The sequence below is a fragment of the Ovis canadensis genome, chromosome 17 (genome assembly GCF_042477335.2).
Source record: "Ovis canadensis isolate MfBH-ARS-UI-01 breed Bighorn chromosome 17, ARS-UI_OviCan_v2, whole genome shotgun sequence".
In the NCBI taxonomy this organism is placed as follows: Eukaryota; Metazoa; Chordata; class Mammalia; order Artiodactyla; family Bovidae; genus Ovis; species Ovis canadensis.
In genome coordinates, this window is record NC_091261.1 from 62808393 (window position 1) to 62833697 (window position 25305).

Sequence of the window (25305 nt, forward strand, 5' to 3'; positions counted from 1 at the left end):
GGAACAGATTTCAGGACAAGCCTGGCCTCTTGCTCCCTCTTGCCCAGACACCGATTTCCTCACCCAGAGGCCCTGGAGAGCCTTCCTCTCAGAGCTCTTGGCCAAGACAGAGATTCTTATCATGAGCAGTATGTTTTTCGGTTAGCAGAGCTCTGTGGTCAGCCTGTTGCCCTCTTTGCTTTGCCTACTAGGAAGTCCACAGCCAAGTTTGATTTTTCCAACTCATTTGCATGTAGATTGTCCTCAATTAGGAGTTTCAGCATAGAGGATCATGTGAGGTGTCTTAAGGGCCAGGCCTGGGGGTGGGGGAGTGGTGTACATCCCTCTATTCACAGAACTAATCACACAGCCCCACTAAGAATCCAGGGAGCTAAAGTGTAATTCAGAAGAGGAAATTGGATCAAGCCGGACTTCCACAGGGAATGTTGTGGAAGGAACAAACAAATTCACAAAGGACACGGAGATAAGAGTGCCTCGGCTCCCAGGGGGCAGAGGTGAAGACTCCAGTGTGTGCGTCTCCCTGTAAACTAGACATAGGTAATTGGACTTTGTTCAGTGTTTTGGATTCTATTTCAGTGTGCTTTCCCTTCTGCCAAAACTGCAGTGTTGCAGAATGTTGGAGCCAAATGGAGAAGTCTTTTATTATTAATAATTTTAAAAAAAATTTTGGAATATAGTTGATTTACAATGTTCTGTTAGTTTCAGGTGTACAGGAAAGTAATTCAGTTATATATATACACACACATGTATTCATTCTTTTTCACAGTCTTTTCCCACATAGGTGACTACAGAGTGTTGAGTAGAATTCCCTGTGCTAAACACTAGGTCCTTGTTAGTTATCTGTCTAATATTTAGTATTGTGTGTACATTAATCCTAAACTCCTAATTTATCCCTCCCCATCAGGTTTCCCCTTTGGTAACCATAAGTTTGTTTTTGAAGTCTGTGAGTCTACTTCTGTTTTGTAAATAAGTTCATTTATGTCATTTTTTTAAGAATTAGGTTCCACATATGAGTGATGTCATGTGATGTTTGTCTTTCTCTGTCTGACTTACTTCACTTAGTGTAATAATCTCTCAGTCCGTCCGTGTAGTTGCAAATGGCATTATTTCATTCTTTTTATGGCTGAGTAGTATTCCATTGTATAAAATAAACAACATCTTCTTTATCCGTTCCTCTGTCGATGGACATTTAGGTTGCTTCCACATCTTGGCTATCGTAAGTAGCGCTGCAGTGAACATTGGGGTGCATGTATCTTAAAATTATGGCTTCCTCTGGATATATGCCCAGGAGTGGAATTGCTGAATCATACGGTAACTCCATTTTTAGTTTCTTAAGGAACCTCCACACTATTCTCCATGGTGGCTGTACCAATCTGCATTCCCACCAACAGTGTAGGAGGAGTCCCTTTGCTCCATACCTGGAAAGGGCTTTTAGACATCAATCTTCTCACTGTACAGCTGGGGAAACTGAGGCCCAGAGAGGGGAACTGACTTGCCCAGAGTCAGCCAGCTAGAACTCTGTTCTCAGCCCCCACACCTGGGATCACTCCCCAACCCCCACCCACCACAGGGAATTCCACCAATATCTCTGTCCACACTGTACAAGTCCCTGCTCTGGGCAGGGCCATTCAAAGTCATTCTTTTTATGGCTTAAAAAGAATGACTTTTAAAAAGAATGTTGAATTGATCAGCTGATGGATGGCCTGATTAGTCCATTGGATCATTGGAGAAATCCCCCAGCCTTTCCAGCAGCTGTTTGAATCTTAGCACAGGGCTTGATTTCAGCATTTATTCCACTGGGATTTGGGGAGTGGAAAATCAGTCTTTTCCTCAGACTCATTCAAGCACTGACTTCTCTTAGTGACTCATATGTGAGAGTGTGAAAGAGCTTCATAACAGAAATTTCCCCCAAACCCATTAGAGGGCTTGACTGCTGTGTCAGTGTTCTGCTGCAACAGAGGACTCCCCTAGCTTAGTGGCTGAAAGCACCATTTATTTGTTGATGGGGTGGCAATTTGGGCAGGGCTTGCTGGGGACAGCTCATCTCTGCTCCGCTGATGTCAGTTGCGATGGCTTGACTCAAGGTGGAAGATGTGTTTCCACACATGACCAAGCTCCCAGGGCTGGTGGGTGGGTATAGGCTCTTGACTGTCAATTGAGGCACTGGTTCCTCTGTGCGTGACCCCTCCCCATGGCTGGACTGGCTCAGTGATCTCCAGCTAGTTGGACTTCGTATATGATGGCTGCCCACTCCCCCAGGGGACAAACAGACACATCCATGCCTCCTCCTTCTCCTCCATCCTCTTCTCTTTTTTAAAAAAAAAATCTAATTTTTTTTATTGTAGTGAAATACATATAGTGTAACATGTATCACTTTAACCATTGCTTTAATTGAAGCATAGTTGGGATTGACACACATGAGCCTATAGAGGGATGAGACTCTAGAGGGAACTCTATTCAGTGCTCTCTGGTGACCTAAATGTGAACTAAGACCAAAAAAAGAGGGAATATTTGTATACATGTAGCTGATTCATTTTGCTGTAGAGTAGAAACTAATACAGCATTGTAAAGCAATTACACTCCAATATAAATTAATTAAAAAGCAACAGCATTGTGTTAGTTTCAGGTGCACACTCTAACCATGTTTAGGTACAAAGATCTGTGGCAGTGTGCATTCATACCATTGCAACCATCTTCACCACCCACAGAATCCTTTTCACCTTGCAAAACTTAAAATTTATCCCCATTAGGCACTTAACTCCCCGTCCTCCTTCCGCCAACACCTGGCAGCCACCCTTCTACTTTCCGTCTCTCTGGACTTGACTCTGATGGGTGCCTTATATAAATGGAATCAGAGAGTATTTGTCCTGTTTGTCTGGTTGATTTCACTCAGCATAACATCCTCAAGGCTCATCCATGTTGTCGTATGTGACGGGATGTCCTTCCTTTTGAGGGCTGTATACTATTCCTTTGTATAGATCACATTTGCTCATCCATCCACCTGTTGACAGGGTGGCCTGCCTTCTGCTGTTGTTACTAGTGCTGTTGTGAACACTGTGCTAGCATTTGCTGGAGTCTCTGCCTTCAGTGAGTCTCAACCAGTCCTTCCTTAAGGTTCTGTTCCAGTGTAACTCCCTGTCTCCCCAGTTCTCCCCGTTCTGTTGGTCAATACAGGACATGGGGCCAGACTGGATTCAAAGAATAGGGACTTCCCAGGGCCCTGGCCCACAAGGGGCCACCAAGGTAAACATCCAGCACAGCCACTCTGGGAGAAGCTCTTTGCAAAAGAGGCAGGTGGATCCACTCATGCTAATGCATCCCCGCTCTCAGATGCCCCTGGATCTCCCGGGCTCCCAGAGGTCGGGTGCTATGGCAGAAGCTGCAGTCAGACCCCAGTGGTCCCCTGCCTCCAGGCGGCTGCAGCGCCTGCCGTCTGCTCTGTACTGCTAATGGCTGCGCCTCTTATTACATAATCTGTTATTCTGGGCTGCGCCAGGCCCTGGTTACTTGTCAAAAGTTTCTAAAAGCCAGCTGTATCAGCTCCAGGCAACTGGGGGCGCTGCCCCTCCCTCGTAGTATTAGTCACTCTGTACTTAGCTAAATTTAACTTTTTATCATCCAAATGATATTTTTGTGGGCTTGGGATTTTACATAATGCTACCAACTGCTGCAGGCTAAGAATTTCTCCTTTCTGTTAAGCGTGTGTGTGTGAGTGTGTGTGTTGGGTGTTTTCCCCTGTGAACTTTTGCACACCCAAAACAGCCCTGTTCAGCTCCTCTCCCCGCTCTGCCCTCCCCGACCTGGGTTTGTTCTGCAGGCTTGGTTTCACCTCCTGCCAGCTGGGAGCAGATCACCCCTAACAGCTTCCTAATGGCCCCACTAATGCGTCCTTCCTCACTTGAGGCCCCTTCACTTTGAAGGTCTCTAAGGGTTTCCCTGCTGTCTCCACGTCTGGGCTTCAGAGAGAGATGTTCAGGTTCAGAGTTGAGTGTGTTGAGAAAGCAGAGGGAAGGATCCAGAAAGGGGTGCTGGGTGGTGACTGGAAAGGGACAAATAAGAAGCCCAGCCATCGCCCCCCCCCTTCCCCCCCAAAGGGCTGGGGGTCCAGGAAGCAGGGTCTTTTTCTGTACTTGTGGGCGGCGGGGTGGAGAATTCAGGGCCGAGGGTGCTGAGTAGGGACACCTGGCCTCTCCTTGGGGTGGTTCCGGAGCAGGACCAGGGGATGTGGGGATGCAGCGTGGCCATCCTGACTCTCCCGGAGCTCCTGCTGCTAAGCAATGGCGGCCCACCCTGGGCTCTTGTGCAGTCCACATAACCGTGCACAGGAGGTGTCTGCTGCCGTTTTCCAGATGGGGAGACCAAGGATGGGGTCGACCACAGTGTAGTAAGTAGTTGTAGTAATTACAGTGGCAGCAAACACTGGGTGCCTACTGTGTGCCAGGTCTGGTGCTGACCACTTGCCTTCCTGAGCTCCTGGACCCTTCTTGGCGGTTCCATGAACTAGGTAGTAGTGTTAGCATGCCTTTTTTTAAAAAATACTTATTTTATTTCTTATTTATTTATTTGGCTGTTCTGGGTCTTAGTGGCGGCATGTGGGATCTTTTTTTTTTCTTTGATTGCAGCATGTGAGATCTAGTTCCTTTCCTAGGGCTTGAACCCGGGCCCCCTGCATTGGGAACGGGGAGCCTCAGCCTCTGGACCAATAGTGAAGTCCTAGTGTGAGTGCTCTTCTACAGAAAAGGAAGCTAAGTCCAGAGGAGTTAAGCAGCTGGCTTGAGGCCGCAGGGCCTAGAGATGGCAGAGCCAGATGTCAAAACCTGTCCGCCCAGGGCGCTAAGCCGATTCCCAGGGCCGGGCTGCCGACAGACAGCAGAGACCGGACTCAGACTGGGCCCTGTGCCCACTGTGAAGCCTCACTAAGCTGATTCCGGCCGCATCTGGTCGTCGGGTCTCCTCCTGCCAGAGGACTGTAAGGTGCAGCAGGCTGTGCAGTGTGTCTGGGCCTCTCAGGGAGAGTTAGCTTGACCCTGGGGAGAAGAACCAGGGGCCATGGGGCAGGAACAAGAGAGAAACTCACTCTCATGCCTTTTTTAGAAATCTTTTCAGAAGGTATTACTCATTTTAAATTATTTTATTAAAAATCAGGAACTCCTAGCTATGTACCTAAAGAATCAAAAACATATGTCTACATAAAAACTTGTATGTGAATGTTCTCGGCAGCATAATTCATAATAGCCCCAGAGCGGAAACAACCCAAGTGTCCATTCACAAATGAATGGATAAACAAGAGAGAGTCGATCCACACAACGCCATGCTGTTCAGCCACAACAACAGAATGAAGTACTGACACACGCCACGATGTGAATGCGCCTGGAAAACATGATTTGAAGTGCAGGCAGTCCAACACACAAGGCCACGTGCTGACTGTGTGATCCAGTTCATGCGAAGTGTCCAGAGTAGACGGATCTGCAGCGACAGAAGCAGACGGCACTGGCCAGGGGCTGGAGGGGAGGGATTTGCCGAGTGACTGCCAATAGACGTGGGATTTCCTTGATGGGGGGCGATGTTGGGCTGTGTGATGAAGATGTTCCAGAGCTCGAGAGAGGTGACAGTCACACAACTTTGTGAATATGCTAAATGCTGCTAAACTGTACCCCTTAGAAGGGCCATGGGACTTCCCTGATGGTCCAGTGGTTAAGAATCTGTCTTCCAATGCAGGCAATGCGGGTTCAGTCCCTGTTTGGGGAAATAAGGTCCCATGTGAACTTTTTTAAAAAAATGGGTGAATTTTGTGGCATGTGAATTACATCTTCATAAATCAGAAAATCAGGAGCTATGCCTTTAGATGGAATCCAAAGCTGGACAGCCCCTACCTGTTATCAGCAACCTGGACAACTTGCTTGGGTACCACTGCTGTTTGCATCCATCCCTCTCTGCCCGTTCTTCAGCCACCTGCCTCCCCCGGTCTCCATGTCAACGGGGGATGGAAACAACAGTGTTTAACTCCAGCCATGCTACCCACTCGTTTGGAACTTACACTCTCAACCAGGGCCAACTTTAGACATGTGGACGTCTGGGCAAGCTAGTCATTTGGCACCCCATCAAACCAGTATTCTTTAAGTGTTTGTTTGACATTTATTTAGTGGGGATGAAGAGAGACTGATATTCTATTAATAGCAGTTGTGTAGAGAAACAGATTCACTTACTAATTCATGTCCACCGACTAAAACATTTAGGGATCTGAAAATTTTTCAGGAAAGCAATTCTGACTTCTGTTCTCAAAGGATGGGTTTTTTTTTCTTTCTTTTTTTCACCCTCTTGAAATTTTCCAAGTCATTGAAGAGGCATATTGAAGATTTAGATTTAAAATGGAAAGAAGAGGAGCTAATGTATAACATGATGACTACAATCGATAACACTGTAGTATTGTCTAAGGGAGATTTGCTAAAAGAGTAGAACTTCAGGGTTCTCATCACAAAACAACAACAACAATAAAACCAACATGGTGATAGAATAATAAACTCAATGATGAGAATCCTTTCACGGTCCATACGTCTATCAGATCATCATACTGCACGCTTTTTATTATTTTTTTAAATTGAAGTATGGTTGATTTACAATGTTGTCTTGGTTTCAGGTGTATAGCAAGATGATTCAGTTATACATATACATATATATTCTTTTTCAGATTCTTTTCCACTATAGATTTTTACAAGATATTGACTTTAGTTCCCCATGCTACATAGTAGGTGCTTGTTGTTTATCCCTTTTATATATAGTAGTGTGTATATGCTGGGCTTCCCCTGGTAGCTCAGCTGGTAAAGAATCTGCCTGCAATGCAGGAGACCCCGGTTTGATTCCTGGGTTGGGAAGAACCCCTGGAGAAAGGAACAGCTACCCACTCCAGTATTCTGGCTTGGAGAATTCCATGGAGGGAATTCCATGGGGACCCCAGCAGGCTACAGTCCACGGGATCGCAAAGAGTCGGACACGACTGAGCGACTTTCACTTTCAGTGTTTATATGCTAATCCCAAACTCCTACTCTGTGGCCCCCCACCTTTCCCATTTGGTAATCCTAAGCTTATTTCTATATCTGTGGGTCTATTTGGAAAGTTCATTTGTGTCATCTTTTTAGGTTCCACTTGTAAGCAATGTCATGATATTTGTCTTTCTCTGTCTGATTTACTTCACTTAGTATGATTATCTCTAGGTCTATCCATGTTGCTGCAAATGGCTTTATTTCATTCTTTTTATGGCTGTGCACTTGAAGTATATCATGATTTTATTTGTCAGTTATACTTCAATAACACTGGGGGAGGGAGCTCAAAGGAATAAAATGCCTTTGTTCCTGGTAAACAGCAACACACCGCACATCATTTAGTTCCAGAACTTCCCCCCATCCCCCCAAGACCACAGCTACAGGTGTGCACGGAACACATGTGCAGCAAGTCTCAGCCTGGAATCGTGTTCTCTTTTGATCCTTCATCCCCCTTAAGGGAGCAGGCTGGTTGGCTTTTAGCCTTTTGTGTGAGTGGTCATGGGAGGAAAGCCAAGTCCTCCCGCACCATCTTCCTACTCTTTTTCAGTGTGGTTTTGCCCCCCTGCCCCTAGAGCTCTGTTCCCCCAGGAGCTGCCTGGCTCTTTAAGTTGACCCTGCATTCAATTTTTGAATTTTAAATGCATTCTTTTGTCAGAAAAATCATTTCCCCACCATGCACCCCTGTGTGAAGAGTGAGCATCCTTTCTCGCAGGCCCCCTCGGATCTTCTGCAGCGGATGGTAGGGGGAAGGGGATGTGTGAGTCACAGCTGACCTTCTCACATGGAAGAGGTGACATCCTGGGAGAGGTGCACACAGTGGAGGGGAGTCGCGCTGAAGCTGGCTTGCCTTTGACTAAACCTCTTGGCAGGTTTCCTGACGCCTCAAATGGGGAGATGGGCACAGATCTCCCAGAGGGGTTGGAGGTGTTGTGATGAAAGCTAAGAAGCAGAACAGAGGCGAAGTCCTGCAGAGGCAGGGCATGTATGCCAGGGCAAGCCAAGGGTTCTGATGGGATGGAGCCGGGGAGGTGGCGAAGTTAGTGTGTCCGGGAGGGGAACTGGCACCTGAGCCACCTGGGATGTTGCGTTAGTCAGGGGTTGCATATGTAAGTGCAGGGCAGAGAAGGAGCCTCAACCCCTGCGGGCCAGTCCCAAAGAGGAATTCACAGCATTTGCTGAGGCTTCCCCCAGAGGGAGCGTGGGACTGCAGTGGGGTGGGCGGCGTGTGAAAAGCCGATCTCTGTCGTTTGCAGCCACACCTCCCACCACTGTGCCGTCGCTGGTTATCTTTTCACCTCCCTAGTTTGCTTCTCTTCCTCCTCTGAACTCTCACCGTCTGTGCCCTCACTCTGCAGTGTATCACTTTCATTTTTCCGAGGCACCACGAAACCCCCCTCTTCTTTGATTTTTACCTCGGGTGTCCCTGGTTGCCCTGGTGCCTGGCCTCAGCCCCAGGAGTAGGGTTGCTCTGGAGTTGGGTTCCTGCAACAGTCAAGGCCTCTGCCTTCCCATCATGGTCACTGGGAGGCCTCCTGGGCTGCTGCCTGCCTCCTGGGCACCACACATGGGAAGCACCAATGTCAGACAAACAAGAACGCGTCTTTGTAACCAGAAGTGGGGTCTGGCCGCTCGCAGCTCAAAAACCAGCAGAGAGGCCAGGTTGGTGGAAAGGAAATGGATGCCAGCAGACGGGGCTCTGGGGAGGCGGTACACCTGTCCGAAGGCTGACTTCCCCTCCCCCACCACGCTGCACCAACAATCAGAGGGCAAGAGCTTTTATAGACAGAGAGAGGGGGCTCCAGGCAGAAACAGCAGAGTCAGCTCTGATGCTCATCTTGAGATTGGTCTTCAGCGGTCTGACCAGCGGTCATCTTGGTTGTTTTAAGTATAGTTAATCGTCAGTTCCAGGATTGTCTCTGTCTCTTTGAGGCCAGTTCTCGGAATTGTGGCAGCTTGTGTCCTGGCTTGTGTCTGGTCATCGTGTAGTTAACTTCTTCCACTTAGTGGGGGTCTCTGTCTGCAAAACAGCTCCCAGGACATGGCTGGGAATGTTACCTAGAGCCCTTGAGGAGGAACTGAAGGTCCTTGACTATGTTTAATGACTAAACTATTATTATTTGGTCTCCTTTGACTGTTTCCCTTTGTTTCTGCATCTTCTCACTTCTCCGATTAAGCTTACTCTTTGGCTCAAGTTTTTCCACAGACAAAAGGCAGGCTGTGGGCATGGTTGTGGGGGGTGTGGTGGGCAAGGGCCATAGAGGTGCTGCTGTTTCATGTTGAGCTGCACACATGGTTCAGGGGAGCATCTTGTGTCCTGGGGGGGAGCCCTGGGTTGGGTGGCAGCTTTCATGGTGCCTGCGCATGTTCTATGCTCTTGTAGGCTGACTGCACCCCGGGACTCCCTGGAAATCTGTTTCTCCACCTCTTTTCATTTTGTTGTGAGTGCTCATCTCTGGCCTCTGGTGGAGGTGGGCCTCCAGCCACATACTGCCCAAGTTCAGGGGCTTGATTAGAATGTGAGAGTCATCTGCATCTCCCCGAGAGGCTGACCATGACCCTGCCCCAGGCATCAAGATGCTGGCTAACTGCTGACGGAGAGCTGCGGGCTGTCATGTCCCGCCCCTCCGCATCCCCGTCTCCCACCTGCCTCCCCTCTGCAGCCTGAGGTCCCGAGGTCCCGAAGTCCCAAAGGTTGATGGGTGAAAAGCCTCAGGTTTGAGGCTGAGAGCGCCACGCTGGGCTTCTGAAACAAGAAGGCTTCCCATATGTGCTAGAGATGAGGGTTTGGGTTCCTCGAGCTGTCTTCCTAAGCAGAGGGAGTCATGGGTGGTGTCGGGCGGATCAGCCTCCAGGAACGCGTCCTGGAAGGAGTCCCTTTTGTCAGCTGAAGACTCCTTTAGCCAGGCATCCCACTCCCGTCCTCTGGTCACATCTGGATCTCTCTGGCATTACTCAGGATGAGGCCTGGCCACATGGATTTCCCAGTGGGCTCTGAACAATCAGAGTGACCAGGTGTCTCACCCCCTCGCCCTCTGGGCTTCTCCCTGCAGGATGCTGGCCAGGCTGTCCTGGTGCCTGATACCCTTCTGTGGGCCTCGAGAGTAGGACATCGGCACTGCCTTCCCATGCAGACCCACAGGTAAGGACTGCCCCGCCTCCCAGCTGTGGAGTTTGGGGGTGCAGGGGCTCAACTGCCGTTTCCTCTTCTGTAAATATCTGACTTTGTCTGAAATACATGCTGCTGCTGCTGCTGCTAAGTCGCTTCAGTTGTGTCCGACTCTGTGCGACCCCATAGATGGCTGCTGCTAAGTCGCTTCAGTCATGTCCGACTCTGTGCGACCCCATAGATGGCAGCCCACCAGGCTCCCCTGTCCCTGGGATTCTCCAGGCAAGAACACTGGAGTGGGTTGCCATTTCCTTCTCCAATGCATGAAAGTGAAAAGTGAAAGTGAAGTCGCTCAGTCGTGTCCGACTCCTAGCGACCCCATGGACTGCAGCCCACCAGGCTCCTCCATCCATGGGATTTTCCAGGCAAGAGTACTGGAGTGGGGTGCCGTTGCCTTCTCCGCTGATTCACATGGGGTAGATAATATTCATCGATCGTGCGTCTTGTAGAGATTGACTCCTCTTCACCTAGCAGGAAGGACTGATGTTCTGTCTGTGGTAGCTTTGGCTTCCCTGGGGCAGCCTGTGTTGCTCTCCTTTGTACAGGGCACCCAGGGGGTGCTTCTCTGCTCTTGGCTCCTTGGCTCAGCCTGGTCCTCCCCACCCCAGTCAAAGAGACAGGACCAGAGTTTTGGGGCTTCCAGGGTGAGCCTCCCAGGTGGTGCTAGTGGTAAAGAACCCGCCTACCAGTGCAGGAGACATAAGAGACATGGGTTCAATCCCTGGGTCAGGAAGATCCCCTGGAGGAGGACCTGGCAACTCACTCCAGTATTCTCGCCTAGAGGATCCTGTGGACAGAGGGGCCTGGCAGGCTACAGTCCATGGGGTCGCAAGGAGTCGTACACGACTGAAGCGTCTGAGCAGGCAGTCTGGGTGCTGGTTTGCCGTGTCTCACAAGTTGTGGTTGGCAACAGGGAAACAACAGTGTGAGTGTTTTCGGGTAGCCACCTCCCTGGAGGAAACGGAGGCCGGAGGCTGTGATGAGCTGGGATCCGCTATGGAGTCAGAGCCAGCAGCGCATCCCCCAGGGGCTGGCCCTTTCTCTCCTTCTGCCCTGAGTTCTCGCAGGAGCCCCCATGCTGGCTTCCGGTCCATCTCGTCCCGTTGCTGTCCTGAGTCTCAGGGCCCGGCCTCCCTCTGTCCCCTTTTTGTCACACCCAAGGCCTCTGGTGGGCAGAGCAGCTGAAGTGATGTTGCCTTTTCCTTTCCTGAACATCGATGAACCCTTCTCCCTGTGTGCTAATTGGCTGGTTTGAGCTTTGGGGCTCAGAGAGGGGACACTCCATTTGGGGAAACTAACCTGGAGGGAGAAGATGGGAGCACTGAAGTCTCTGGTTTCTGCTGTGTTGGCTGGGCTATGGGTTGTAAACGCACTGCCTCTGCTAAGCACACAGTAACTTGTGCAGAGGCCCTTGCCTGCCTGCGTGCTTAGTCATGTCCGACCCATTGGACTAGAGCCTGCCTGCCAGGCTCCTCCATCTATGGGATTTTTTTCAGGCAAGAATACTGACAATCCGTTTTACATGAGGCAGCTGAAGCTCAGAGAGGGCAAGTATCTGGCTCAAGGTCACACAGCTAGTCAGTGGTAAGCTTGGTACTGGACCCCATGCACATGACGTGGTTTCCCAAACACAGCTGGGCTTCCCCATGGGCTGGGGGCCTGGCTCCAGGTAAGCCCCCTGCCCTCCCCACCACACCTCGCTTGGGCTTCCTCTGCTCCCTGGGCACACGGGGCCCAGCACACAAGGCCGCAGCCATGGGCCCACTCACTGCCGTGTTTCACCGTGGGCTGTCTCCTCTAATTGCTCACCCGTTTTTGTTGCTGTGAAAAGGCCTCCAAGTGCTAAGAAGGGAGAGTGCTGTGTTGTATTTTTGTGTGTGTGTGTGTTGTATTTTTTGTTCTGTTGCTTTGCGTGAATTTTCTCCAAGGTGTCTCAAATGGGCGTTTGGGGAAGGAGTTGACATGGGGACACGGGGCCCTCTCTGCCTCTCCGCAGCCACTCGCCCTCCTGCTGGCTGGGGGTGGGGGCCTGGTGAGCCCTCCTCGGCCCACACAGCCTGGCCTGAGCTCTGACATCAGCTCATGTCGGTTGGAGGGCTCCCACAGAGCCTTCGCTTCCTGTTTCCTCTTCTACAGGAAGGGGGTTCTTGTCCTTCCTGATGGCCTCGCACCGTTCCGTGGTGTTGCGGATGGTGGGCTTACAGCCTCCCCTCCTCTGCAGGTCCTCACTTAGAGCTCCTCGGGGCACTCCCTTGGTGGCCCAGTGGTTAACTCTCTGCCTTCCAGCGCAGGGGACGCAGGTTTGATCCCCGGTTCAGGAACTAAAATGCCACATGCCTCATGGCCAAAAAGAAACCAGAAAAAAAAAAAAGAATAAGAAAAACAGAAGCAATATTGTAACAAATTCAGTAAACACTTTAAAAATGGTCCACATCAAAAACAATCTTTAAAAAAAAAGAACTCTTCAGCTTCTCTTGTTTACCCAGTGAACATTTACTGAGTACCCAGTGACAACTGGGTACCATCCCAGGTGCCCGAGACACAGCTGTGCAGTCTCCGCCCCTGTGGGGTTTCTGCCCTGGTGTTGGCCCAGTGCCCGCTCTGCCCTCTCACCTCTGTGCTTTGCATATGCTGTTCCAGCATCCTGAGTTTCCCCCTTCTGGGCTCTACCCTGGACCCCCCGGACAGTGGAGACAATCATGGTCACGCCTCACCTGCCTTTGAGCTCTTCTTGGGAGTTTGTGGCCTGGTCAGACGTGGAGACCACTGGACCCTGAATGGCAAGAGGCTGGGGGTGGTGTGAAGCAAGATGGCCCTTCTGAGAGGGAGACCAACTCCTCGTCTCCTCTGCAGGGGGCTGGAGGAGGAAAAGGCTTAAGGAGCAGGGTGTATTTTTAGAGAAGCTCCTTGCTCCAGAGGAACCCGGAGCCCTTCCTTCCAGGAGGTGGGGGTGGGGTGGAGGGCGGGCAGGGGGCAGCTGGAGTTGTCTTCTCAGCTCAGCCTGGCCGCATTCGCGTTCTACGTCCGCTGCCCTGACGCAGGAGCCGTCCACCCACAGGAGGTCTGCCTCTAAGAGGGGGGGTCCCAGCGGCGAGAGCATCTGCTCTCAGCCCTGCCTCTCCCCAAAGCAGAGGACGTTTGCCGCCCTGAGCAGGTGAGCAGAGCTTCTAGCTCTTGGGGTGGGGGCTAGTTCTTGGAGTGGGGGCTCGGCCGGGGTCCCAGGGCCCAGGCTCGGAGTCGGTCACTTCCTTCCTGACTCCCCAGCTGGCGGGGAGGGGCACTTCCTGCCATTGTCGCCACTGCCCACCAAGGCCTCTGCAAGGTCACTACTGTCTCCTGGAGAGGAAGAGAGCTGATGACAAGGGCAGGGACCTCAGACCACAGCCCCAACTGACACACTGTTCGTCCACACCAGTCCGCACCACCGAGCTGGCCTCCCCGCCTCCCCTCCAGCCCCTGGGTGGAGGCTGAAGGAGGGGTAAGGTGTCTTTCTTTCATTTGTGGAAGCTGTACAACCCCCTCTGCACCCCAGCCCCACATGGGAGGCTTGGCTGACAGTTCCCGGGTTGTAGGTCTGCTGGGTCAATGAGGGAGGCCACGAGCATGCATGGAGGGGCGGGGTGGGGAGGGGCAACAAGAGCAAGGACTGGGGCTTGTCCTGTGGTCCTTTGAGGTCCCCCTACTGCGCTTAGGAATCAGCTGGGCAGGATCTGGTGTCCCCTCTATGTCCCTTCCTGACATCCCATCCATATTCCCTTTTCTTTCTTTTTTTTAAACACTTGTTTATTTTGGCTGAGTTGGGTCCTAGTTGCTACACACAGGATCTTCGATCTTAGTTGCAGCATGCACACTCTTTAGTTGTGGCGTGTGGGATCCAGCTCCCCGACCAGGGATCGTACCCAGGCCCCACTGCATTGGGAGCTCAGAGTCCTAGTCACTGGACCACCAGGAAGTCCCCTATATTCCCTTTTCGCCTGGCCAGCCCTGCCCAGACTCGTGTAGAAAGTGGAGGGGGCTTCCACTGGAGCCTGACCCTCCCTTCTTTCCACATTCTCTGGGGAACCTCCCCAGCCCACCACCCTGCCGGGAGCCTTGTCCTGCCGAAGTCCAGCCCTTCCACCTCCCATTTCATCCTCTCCTCAGGAGCCCCGGGCACCCATTCCCTGGGTTTGCCCTCTTGGCCTTGGTGACACACGTCTTCCCCAGAACACGCTTCACCTTCACCCATGGGGCAGGAGCTGCGCTTCTTGGGCCTTGTTTCTGGCCTCTGCTCCTGGTCACTTGTGGACTTTCACCCAGGCACCTTTCGGAGAGCCAGGCTCGAGGGCCCTGCACTTGAGCGCGCTGGGGTCGGCAGGGCAGGGTGGGGCGAGCAGCTGGCTCGGCTTCAGTGGTCGGGCTGGGGTGCCCCTGGAGCTCTGTCCACAGGCTCTTGGCACTGCCGCCCCACTTCTGGCTGCCCTTTGCTCTCTCTTCCCCTGTGTCAGCCTTTCCCTGGTTCTTTCTTTTAAAACTAATGGATTATTTTTGGCTGCACTGGGTCTTCGTTGCTGTGTATGGGCTTTCTCTAGTTGCGGTGAGAAGGGACCACTCTCCCGCCCGGTGTGCGGGCTTCCCATCGAGGTGGCCTCTGCTGTTGTAGCACACATGCTCGAGGGCGCTTGGGCTTCGGTAGCTGTGGCTTCCAGGCTCTAGAGCACAGGCTTAGCAGTTGTGGCACACGGACTTAGCTGCTCTGCAGCGTGTGGAGTCTTCCCGCACCAGGAATCAGACCCATGTCCCCCGCATTGGCAGGAGGATTAACTCCTGGGCCACCAGGGAAGTCCTCCCTGGTTCTAATGAAGAGCCAACTCCTTGAGTTTTCCTTCCTGTGCTTTCCCCTTGATGGGTGTCTCATGCACTAATGAGCTTTGTTTATAACCCTGTCTTGCCCAGCAAGGAAGCATCTGCTTATGAAATGACCCCCCCACACCTCCCAGGGACCAGACCAGGTCTGTGTCATTTCCTTGCTTTGTCCCTCCACATACTTCCTGAGCCTTGAACCTGCCTGAAATAATCACTTTGATTCTCTTAGACAGCATCCAGAGAGCTTGAGATTCTCAGAGGGACTCTGTCAAGCTGGAGGGTCATATAGCCTGAGACCGTTTTTCTTAGTAGCATGTCCAGACCACCACAAATGATCAAAACCTATTCACTCAACATGTATTTAGTGAGTAGCTGCTTTTCTGGGAGCTGGGTATAAAGGCGTGATAAAACTTTTAAAACTCTGGCCCTTCTGGGCTTATAGTCTAGCAGCGGGGTAGACATACAATATACAAATATGCAGTAAACTATATAAGTACATCAAATGGTCATCACAGCTAAATAAACAGGGGAAGAGAAGGCCTCTCCAGTCAAGGACATTTAAGCAAAAGCCTAAAGGAGGTGAGGGAGAGAGCTGGGAGGTTATCCCAGGCAGAGACAACCTGTGCAAAGGCACTGAGGCAGGAGATTGTCCAGGGTGCTCAAGAAACCTGAGTGAGGGAGTGAGGGAAGGAGAGGGAGGCTGGAGAAATACGAGAGCCCGAATCCAGCAGGGCCTTGAAATCCTGTCTGAACTTTTACCTTGATTAAGTAAGGTATGATACCACTCCAGAGTTTGATCAGAGAAGGGCCAGGATCCAACCTGTGCTTTAAAAGGATGGTTTCTGGCTACTGTGTTGAGAACAGACTGGATGGGGTGAAGAAAGGAAGCAGGGAGACCAGTGGGGAGACGCACGCAAAGGTGAGATGTCAGGTGCTGGGCCAGGGTGGCAGCAGTGGCAGGGATAAGAGAGTTGGGCTCTGGGTATGTTTCAAAGGTAGAGCTGGAACAAATCGCGGAGGAATGAGGTGATCCTCATTGTGTGCACTTTCTTCTTTTTAAAAAATATATATTTACTTATTTGGCTGCACTGGATCTTAGCTGCGGCACACCGGGGATCTTTGATCTTTGTGGCAGCCTGCGGGATCTTTAGTTGTGGCATGCAGACTCTTAGTTGCCACATGTGGGATCTACTTCCTGACCAGGGGTCAAACCTGGGCCCTCTGCATTGTGAGTGCAGAGTCTTCGCAACCTAGTCTGGAAAGTTGCTGTGTGGGCTTTTAAAAGCCAGGTTCGCATGGATTTGAAAGGATCCAAGAGATCGTCTGGGCTTCCCAGGTGGCTCAGCGATAAAGAATCTACCTGCCAGTGCAGGAGATGCAGGAGGCTCAGGTTCGATCTCTGGGTCAGGAAGATCCCCTGGAAGGAAATGGCAACCCACTCCAGTATTCTTGCCTGGAGAATCCCATGGACAAAGGAGCCTGGGGGGGCTTCAGTTCCTGGGGTCTCAAAGAGTTGGACGTGACTTACCGACCGAGCACGTAAGAAGACATCATCTAGGGCAACCTTTTCACTTAACCTACAGAGCCAAGACTGGGCTTCTGACCCCGAGCCCACAGTGTCTGTAGCTGAACCAGTGGTGGCTCTGGAAGGAGACCTGCGGAGGTGTGAGGTTCCCAGGGAAGAGGGCCCCTGACACTGCAGCCGAGCATGGGGGCCTGGCAGACTTACTGGCTGGCAGGAACCTGGAGTGTCAGCTGATGATTCCAGATGCTCTGGGTCTCTAGTGGCTCTCTCTAGGCCCGCATTTTGATCTCAGTTGGGCTGAAGTCTTGGTGGTCATGTCTGAACTCTTGGGCAGATCAGAGGCAATGCTCTTACGCATTTTTTTGTTTTAATTGGAGTGTATTTGCTTCACAATGTTGTGTTAGTTTATGCTGCACAGCAAAGTGAATCAGCTGTACCTCTACATAGATCCCCTCCTTTTTGGATTTCCTTCCCCTTTAGCTCACCACGGAGCCCTGAGCAGAGTTCCCTTGTGCTATTCAGGATGTTCTCATTAGTTACCTGTTTTATGCATTGTAGTGTACGTATGTCAATCCCAGTCTCCCAGTTCATCCCACCCAGTCTTCCCCCCGATGTCCATATGCTTGTTCTCTATGTCTCTGGCTGTATTTCTGCTTTGCAAATAAGTTCATCTGTACCATTTTTATAGATTTCACATATGTGGGTTAATAGGTGGTATTAGCTTTTCTCTTTCTCTGTGCATGTTTTTGAAGATTTTATTGAGCTAGTACTAAGGTGACAGCCCAGAGACAAGGTGTCCTTGCTCTGGAGGAGCTAACAGTTTGAGGAGACAGACGGGTGGACCGAGCATGCCCCCTTGATCATGGATAATCAGGCTCAGGTGTGAGGCACGTGCAGGAGCTGTCCAGGCCTGGGCTCTCTGTCCCAGGGTGGACTCTATGAACAGCCACCACAGTCACCAGATACCTCGGGGAACACGAGTCAGAGCCTCCTGCACGCTTGGTGGTCTACTTAAATCCACAGTTCATCCCTTATAAGAAACGGAGCAAGGAGGGTAGGTGGGGGCTGGGATCTCACTGCCTACAGCTGTGTCACCCATCACAAGCTGCGCTTAAAGTACGGGGATCCCGGTGCAACCCCTGGCAGGCAACCTTTCACCTGGCAGCCACAGGTGGTCCCAGGACATGAGAGCGTGGCGCCCAGACATGGGAGATGGAGCTGGATCACTGAAGTGGGGCTTGAGCCTCAGTGGCCTGGTCTCATGCCTACCCCGGTCCTTTTGTTGGAGTTTTCCTTGGGAGCTGGAAGAAGTGTGCGTGTGTGCTATGCTCAATCGCTTCAGCCATGTCCGACTCTTTGTGACTCCATGGACTATAGCCTGCCAGACTCCTCTGTCCGTAGGATTCTCTAGGCAAGAATACTGAAGTGGGTTGCCATGCCCTCCTCCAGGGGATCTTCCCAACCCAGGGACCAAAGCCTCGTCTCTGAAGTCTACTGCATTGGCAGGTGGGTTCTTTACCACTAGTGCCACCTGGGAAGTGAGGGGATGGCAACAAACAAACAAAACCCAGACAGACTCCCGCCAGGGCACTAGCCATTTAGTCCTTGCTTGCCCTGAGCTGCAGCACTTGGAGAGGGCAGAGGGGAACCCTTCCTAGCCTCCCTGGGGCAGTTCTCAGGATGGGACCCGTTCTCCAGGACAATCAAGGTTGAGTGCCGTGCTCAGGGTGCGCCTGCGTCTGTGATAGGTTTCGGTATCTCCGACTCCTCAGTTTCCCGGAGGAGAGGGAGTCTGTTGGCTGGTTCCTGAAGCGTGCTTTCCAGGAGGGGGGTTCCCAGATGAGAGGAGCTGCCTTAAGTCAGGTGATCATTCGAGTAACACAAATTAAGCACCTTCTGTGTGCCTGAGCTGTTCCGTGTGCTGAAGGTGAAAATAGAGCAGAGCTGTGCTTCGAGAGGCTCGGAAGGAGAGCCACGCCTCCTCCCTCAGTCGGTCGGTCACTCCTTCCCTTTGGTTCTCGTGCGAGTTATAAATACTCTGGGGAAGTGTGTTGCCCTTACTCCCTGGTACCTCCCTGTGCACAGGCTTATCCATTGGACCCAAGAAGCAGGCCGGGGCGACAGGATGAGATGGGGCGGCGGTGGGGAGCTGAGCTGACGTCCCAGCAGGAGGACTCCTCCTCCAACGTCACAGACCACCCCAGGGCCAGCCCCATGCCCGTGACTCACGCTTTACTCCCATCGCAAGGGGACTTCTGAGGTCAGGAGTGTGTTTTCTTGAACCTTTAAAGCATCTTGCAAGAATGGCCTAGATTTGAAAACACTAACCAGAGGAAAGAGAGCCCATGAGACAGGCAGTGTAGGGACGTCCCCGGTGGTCCAGTGGCTAAGATTCTGCGCTCTCAATGCAGGGGGCCTGGGTTCCATCCCTGGTCAGGCATCTAGATTCCACAGACCACAACTAGGCATTCACATGCACAGCCAAATAAATAAATGTTAAAAAAGAGGGGGGCAGTGTAGAGTACCTTGCCCAGTGCCTGGCCCTGTGGGTGCTCAGTGAATCAGCGTTCCTATCCCTCAGCCTCTGGCAACCACTCATCTGGTTTCCACCTCTGTGGATTTGCCTATTCTGGACAGTTCGTGTAAATGGAATCCTACAATATGTGGCCTTTGGTGACTGGCTGATTTCACTCACTGTGATGTTTTCAAGGCTCACGCACATGGTAACCTAAATCGTACTTCATTCCTTTTTATCTCAGGATAACATTCAGTTGTGTGGATGGTTACATGTATCCATTCATCAGTTGATAGGCATTTGCATTCTCCCCACTGTTTCCTTTTCAGCTGAGCTTCACAACCTGCGGGATCTTAGTTCCCCAACCAGGGACAGTTCCCCTGTCCCCCTGCTCAGTGGAAGCTCAGTCTTAACTGCTGGACTACCAGGGAATTCCCCCCACTATCGGATTACCGTGAATAAGGCTGCTCTGAACATTCATGTATACATTTAAAAAAAATATTTCATGCATATTTTTTATAATATTTATTTTTATTTATTTGGCCTCACTGGGTCTTAGCTGCTGCATGCAGGATCTTTAGTTTCAGTAAATGAACTCTTAGTTGCAGCATGTGGGAGCTAGACCCCTGACCCAGGATTGAGCCCAGGCCCCCAGCTTTGGGAATGAGGAGTCTTAGCCACTGGACCACCAGGGAAATCCCCCGTGTATATGTTTCTGTGTGGACCTACATTTCATTTCCCTTGAGTACATCCCTAGGAGGGAAACTGCTGGGTTATGTGAAAACTCTCATATTTAACATTTTGAGGATCTGCCAGACTTGTCCCATTTTTCAGTACGCACTGTTTTATAATGATGGTCATGCAGAATTGTGTAGTGTGGCAGTTAATGCAGGGTCCAGAGCCAAGCTACCTGGGTTTAGAATCTGGCTGGGGGACTTTGGAAAGGTCCCTTCACCTTTCTCAGCCTCAGTTTCCTTGTCCATAAAATGGGGACAAGATTAGTGCTCACTACAGGTTGTCATGGGGATTAAATGAGAATGTCTATAAAGTGCTTGGTAGGGGCTGTATCTAGTTTTTGCTGTTGTAAGTATTTCCGCCCCCGCCCCCCAGACTGCAGGCACTGGGCACAAAGTAGGTACCCTGTCCATGATATTTTACAGCCTAGGTCCCCAACCTCCTGGATCTAATGCCTGATAATCTGAGGTGGTACTGATGTAATGATAACAGAAATAAAGTGCAGGAATAAATGTAATGCACTTGAATCATCCCCACACCATCCCCTCCCCCCAGCCCCGGTCCATGGAAACACTGTCTTCCATGAAATCAGTCCCTGGTGCCAAAAAGGCTGGGAACCACTGTTTTAAAGGATGCAGAATTTGCTTCTGGGGTACCCCATGTTTTGGTGCTTTTGATTCTTATGATTACTCCTGGGAAAGCCCCCTAGACTGTCACTGTCTTGCACCCTGGGAGCTCCCTTCACTTGGAGGGTCTGACAGGGATCTGTGACGTTAGGGGTGGCTTCAATTCCAAAAAGCATTTTGACCTTAGACCCAGGAACACAGGGAGCATTTGGAGCCGGGCCTCCAGAATCGGGAGCGGTTTGGGTCACTCAGACCCAGCAGTGCTGGGGAGCCGAGACCCAAGCCCATGAAGTGGCCCCCTGCTCCTCGGCAGCCCGGTTCCTGCTCTGAGGTCAGCCTCTGGGAAGGAAGTGGCAGCCCTGGTAGGAGCCCCATGGAGAGTCAGCCCAGTGATGGAACGTGTCCTTGGAGCCCCGCACTGTAGATGTGGCCCGGAGTCCCCAGGGCCTCGACAGCCCCCAGGCACAGAGATGGGCCTGCTCCCTCAGCCGGGGGTGGCCCTGCTGTCGGTGCCCTGGCAGAGCAGCAGCTCATCAACCTGGCAGCACTGGGTGTTCTCCAAGCGCTAGGAGAGCCTGGCAGCCTGTGTGCTGCCCAGATGGGGAGGAAGAGTCAGAGAGCACCCGGGCTTATCATTCACCTCGATTACTGAAGGGAGTCCAGTCCTTAGGAAAACAATTGGAGGGAGGTGAGAAAAAATGACAGCTCTGGGTGAGAGGGAGGAGGAAATTGGTTCACTCTCTCACCTGGCAGATGTTTACTGTGCCAGGCAGTGGGTCACAGGGAGGGAGGAGAGTGTGCCATCTGGGATCAGACACAAGTCAGAGCAAATAGTGCATCAGTAGAGGAAGGCACAGAGTGCAGCCAGACCAGAGAGAAGGCAGCAGCCAACTGCCTGATGGGGAAAATTTCATAGAAAGGGGGGGCATTTCCATTGGGTTTTGAAGGATGCATAGGAGTTGTACAGGAGCAAAGTGGGGAAGGCACAGGGAATAGCACGAGCCGATGCCTTTAGGACTCAAAGTGTGTGGCATTTTGGGTGGTGGGGTGGGGGAAATCGCAGGTGGCAAAAGTGCAGGGTCAAGGGTGGTGAAATGGAAAGGGACTGGACCCTGTAAAAGTCCAGCTGACACACACATCAAGGACCTCCTAGCAGGGAAGGAAGAAAGCAGCTGAGAAGCCTTATCTACAAAGTTGAGGCCAACCTCATTATAAACCCAGCTCAGTCACCAACTACAGCGTAGTCTTGAGAAGATTGAGGGGTTCAGCTTCCCAAAGGCCTCATGTCATCATCTGTGAAATGGACAGGTTGAATCTACCTGGCCCAGGGACCAGGATTAAATGGAAACTGTGGCACAGTCTGCGGTCACTTCACAACTGGAGGTTCTTTCCCTGCTTGTGGGGAGGTGCTCCTGCATCCAGGGCTCCCCTGAAGAGACCAAGGATGGGCTGGGGCTCGTGGGAGGGATGGGTGGACGGGGAGTCAGATGTAAGTCAGGACCAGGGTAACTAGAGATTCAGGTGTCAGGGATCTGCCCAGAGGTCCTGTCATAGGAAGCCAGGCTGCATGAGGTCAGAAAGCTCCTCCCTGTTGGGAGCAGTGACAGGTCAGAGAACACTGCAGGGCACAGCCACAGCTACAAGAATGTGAGTGAGCCTCCTGAATCCCATGTGTTCAAAAGCCCTTCAGATCTGTGATTGGGTCCATCTCACCACCCTTGACTCACCACTTCTGACACTTGGGACTTCCCCCATACCCCAGACTTTGAGTACCAAAGGCACTGGCTCATGCCTTTCCCACTTCTCCCCCTGGCAAACTCCTATGCATCCTTCAAAGCCCAACCAAAATCCCCCCTTTGCATGAAACCATCCCCACCAAGTAGCCAGCTGCTTCTCTTGGCTCCTGCTGCACTCTGTGCCTTTTTTCTTTTTAATTTTATTTTTTTGGCTGCACCAGGCAGCATGCAGAGTCTCGACCAGTTCCCCAACCAGGGATGCAACCTGTACCCCCTGCAGTGGAAGCTCAGATCTTAACCACGGGACCACCAGGGAAGTCCCTGAGCCTCCCTCTATAGACGTCTGTCCCCCATCCCAGATGGAGCATACTCCTTCCAGGATGCTGAAGCTGGGGGAGCAGGAGCCACCCACCGGTTCCCCTAACATCTCAGCTTCTTCCCTGACCCGCCAGGTTGTCTTTGAGTCGTCCTCCTTTCCAGGAGGTGGGAAGAGGCCAGGTCAACAGGAGACCACGTGCACATTTCCACGGCGAGCCCCGCACCTGCATCCAGGTGCAAGAGGCCAGGCGGGGGGCCATCTCCCTGCATTCTTGGTGCGCAGGTGACCTGCTTTTTGTGCGTGTGTACCAGCTCTGACTCTATGTTCTAACTCTGAGCTGATTAACATTCTGACATCCATCAAGAGGCCGTGTCACCTTTGGTCTTCCCGCAGCCCGGCAGCTGTGATGTATCATTTTGGACTTGTCCCGCCGCGTCACTACAGAGGGCCACGGCCAGCGGGAAGAGAGGGATTATGTTGTTCCCTTCTGGCTTCAGCTGCCTCTCCAGTCCCTTCCAGCTGTTCCCCGTTACCCACGGCCAAGCGGCAGATGCAGAGTGATGGGGGAAGGGGTGGAGGGGGCGAGGTCAGCCAGGAGCTGGAGACCTGTCCATCATCTTCACGTGAATGTCTTCAAGGCTATTTCTGGCCTTGCCATTATCCCCACGGCTTCGGGATAAATATAGACACGGATTGAAAAGCCCCAGTGGCAGGCAGGCAGGCAAACGAGGCAGGCAGCGCTGGAGAGTGTGCGGACGGGGTGCTTGGCTATAAATAAGTCTGCTGGAACACCTCCCCAGCCACGCTGTGCCATGCGGAAAGACATCTCACCAGCTCCCTCGCAAAGCACACTTGTGCCTGGGGGGGCCGGGTGGCAGAGGGGTGGCGGGAAGGGAAGGTCTGTGGGAGGAGAGCAGGGAGGAACTGGTCTGTGGGAACCTTGCATGGCTGGGCGGGGCTGCCAGAGGTAATTCCCACTTAGCCTTGCTAGGAGCTGATAAAGGGGACCAGCCGCCCCCCCAGCCCCAAGCAAGGGTCCTGGAACAGTCACGTGTTATGCCCCAAATGGCAGCCCCCGGCCAGCATCTCCAGCCCCCTGGCTTCCCCAGGCCAGTCCTGTTGCAAGTGTGGCCAGTAGACAAGGACGTGTTCTGGGTGGTTCTGGACTCGGGCCTGCGGGGTGCCTGCTCTGCTTTCTCAAGCTGCCGTCTCTCTCCTTCTTCTGCTTCCTCCCAGCTGCCTCCTCCTGAAAAGATCCCAGGTTTGTTTATCTTCTGGTTTCCTAGTCCTCAGTGCTCACCCAAAGCCGGTCGCCTAGTGACCCCCCGCTCCGTTGAGGCTAGAGTTGCAGGGGGCAGGAGTCTGGTGGTTCCCTGGCCTCTCACCCCTCACCCCCTTCTTGGGCCCACCTTTCTCCACCTGCCCCCTCCCCAGCTCTGACCGCCCCCTCCTAGGCAGTATCAGGTACCTGGGCTGGTGCTGAGCAAGGACCAGGACACGCGCCCGGGAGACACTTTTCATGGAAAAGCATAGGAGTCAATGAGCTGGCGAGAATCCTGGGACATCCCCATGAACAAAGTATCCTTACTATGCAGTCACCAGTCGTGGGAAGTGGTTCCCATGAGCCTGGTCCCCTCTGCAGCCTCAGTGAACAAAGACCCCTTGCATTCAGGGGACCATGCGCTCAGGCCCAGTGCAAGGATAGGATGGTTATTAACACTGTGAACATCGCCCCTGCGGAGGGGGAGTGGACAGCCCTGTCTGTCCTTTGGATGAGGGGTCGGTACCCCTGCCCCACAGTCATTACAGCTGCTTCAGGGCTTCGAGGACAAAGGGAACCACAGGGCCACGTCGGCGCCTCGAGTGGGCGGCACATGTGTGGACCCGTCATTCGGCCCCAAGGGATGAACCGTGTGCCGTCCCCACTCTCAGGAGCTCACTGGCCACCAGAAGGGACTGGAGCCAGCGGGCAGTTATGGTGCCCACGTTATGAGCCTGAGGGAATGGGGTGGGGGAACTGCTTCTGGGGCACCGAACCCATGGAGGAAGGGCACCAACACGTGGGCTGGACTTCTTGGAACGCCAAGTTCACCCAACTTGGTGAACTTGTAGAGGTGGAGAGGGTCTTCCTGGAAGAGGAAACAGCTTGTGCGAAGGCACAGAGGCTGGAGGAGGTGCTGCGGCGTCTGGCCGGTAGCACAGGCTGAGCCCAGGGAAGGAGCCAGGCCAGTGAGGATGGGGGCAGGTCTTGTGGGCTGGTTAAGGAGCATGGATGCTGGCTTGAAAGCCGAGGGAGAGTGTTGAGAGGCTCAGTCCTCTCACCCTCTGATGTATTAGAAAAGGCTTCATCCGACTCCATGGGGATGACAGGTCGGAGGCGGGGAGGAGGGGGCAGGCTGATGGCAGCATCATGATGTCTTGCACTGCTGAGTACCTGAAAGATTTGTTGTTGTTGTTGTTGTTGTTGCTTTTAACGGAACCTGTGAAATCCAGGATGTACACATGTGGGTGCATGCCTGAGAAAGTCGGGTTTCTAAAGATGATGGGGCTGTGCTTGGAGCCATCCATTGGTTCTGACTTGCTCAGGTCCCCTTATCACTGGAGGGGTGACTTTGTCCAGCAAGTATGGCCGCTGCCAGTAGCCTGGGTCTGGAGCCGAGATAACTGCTTCCCTGGAGGCTTAGTCCGTGACCCCGGCTTTCCTCTCCAGGTTCCGACCCCGAATCAGCCGGCTGTAAAAGGATGTTGACTGGTGACTCCCAGTACCCCTGCTCCCGCCTGCCACGTTCCCCTCCTCA

At 52.4% G+C, this 25305-nt stretch overlaps 1 protein-coding gene across 10 annotated transcripts in view; it reads left to right on the forward strand.

Moving 5' to 3' along the window:
- Positions 1-25305, forward strand: part of PITPNM2 (phosphatidylinositol transfer protein membrane associated 2) — a 157958-nt gene that overhangs the window by 28830 nt on the left and 103823 nt on the right. For 7 of the 10 annotated variants that reach the window (XR_011249934.1, XM_069557715.1, XM_069557720.1 and 4 more), the window contains exon 2: positions 10091-10179. The exons of 1 other annotated variant lie outside the window; for it this stretch is intronic. The gene's annotated coding sequence lies outside the window, so the exon portion shown is untranslated. Of the gene's footprint in view, positions 1-10090; positions 10180-13185; positions 13361-25305 lie in introns of those variants that run through there. 2 more of the 10 variants (XM_069557719.1, XM_069557729.1) reach the window with 1 other exon arrangement.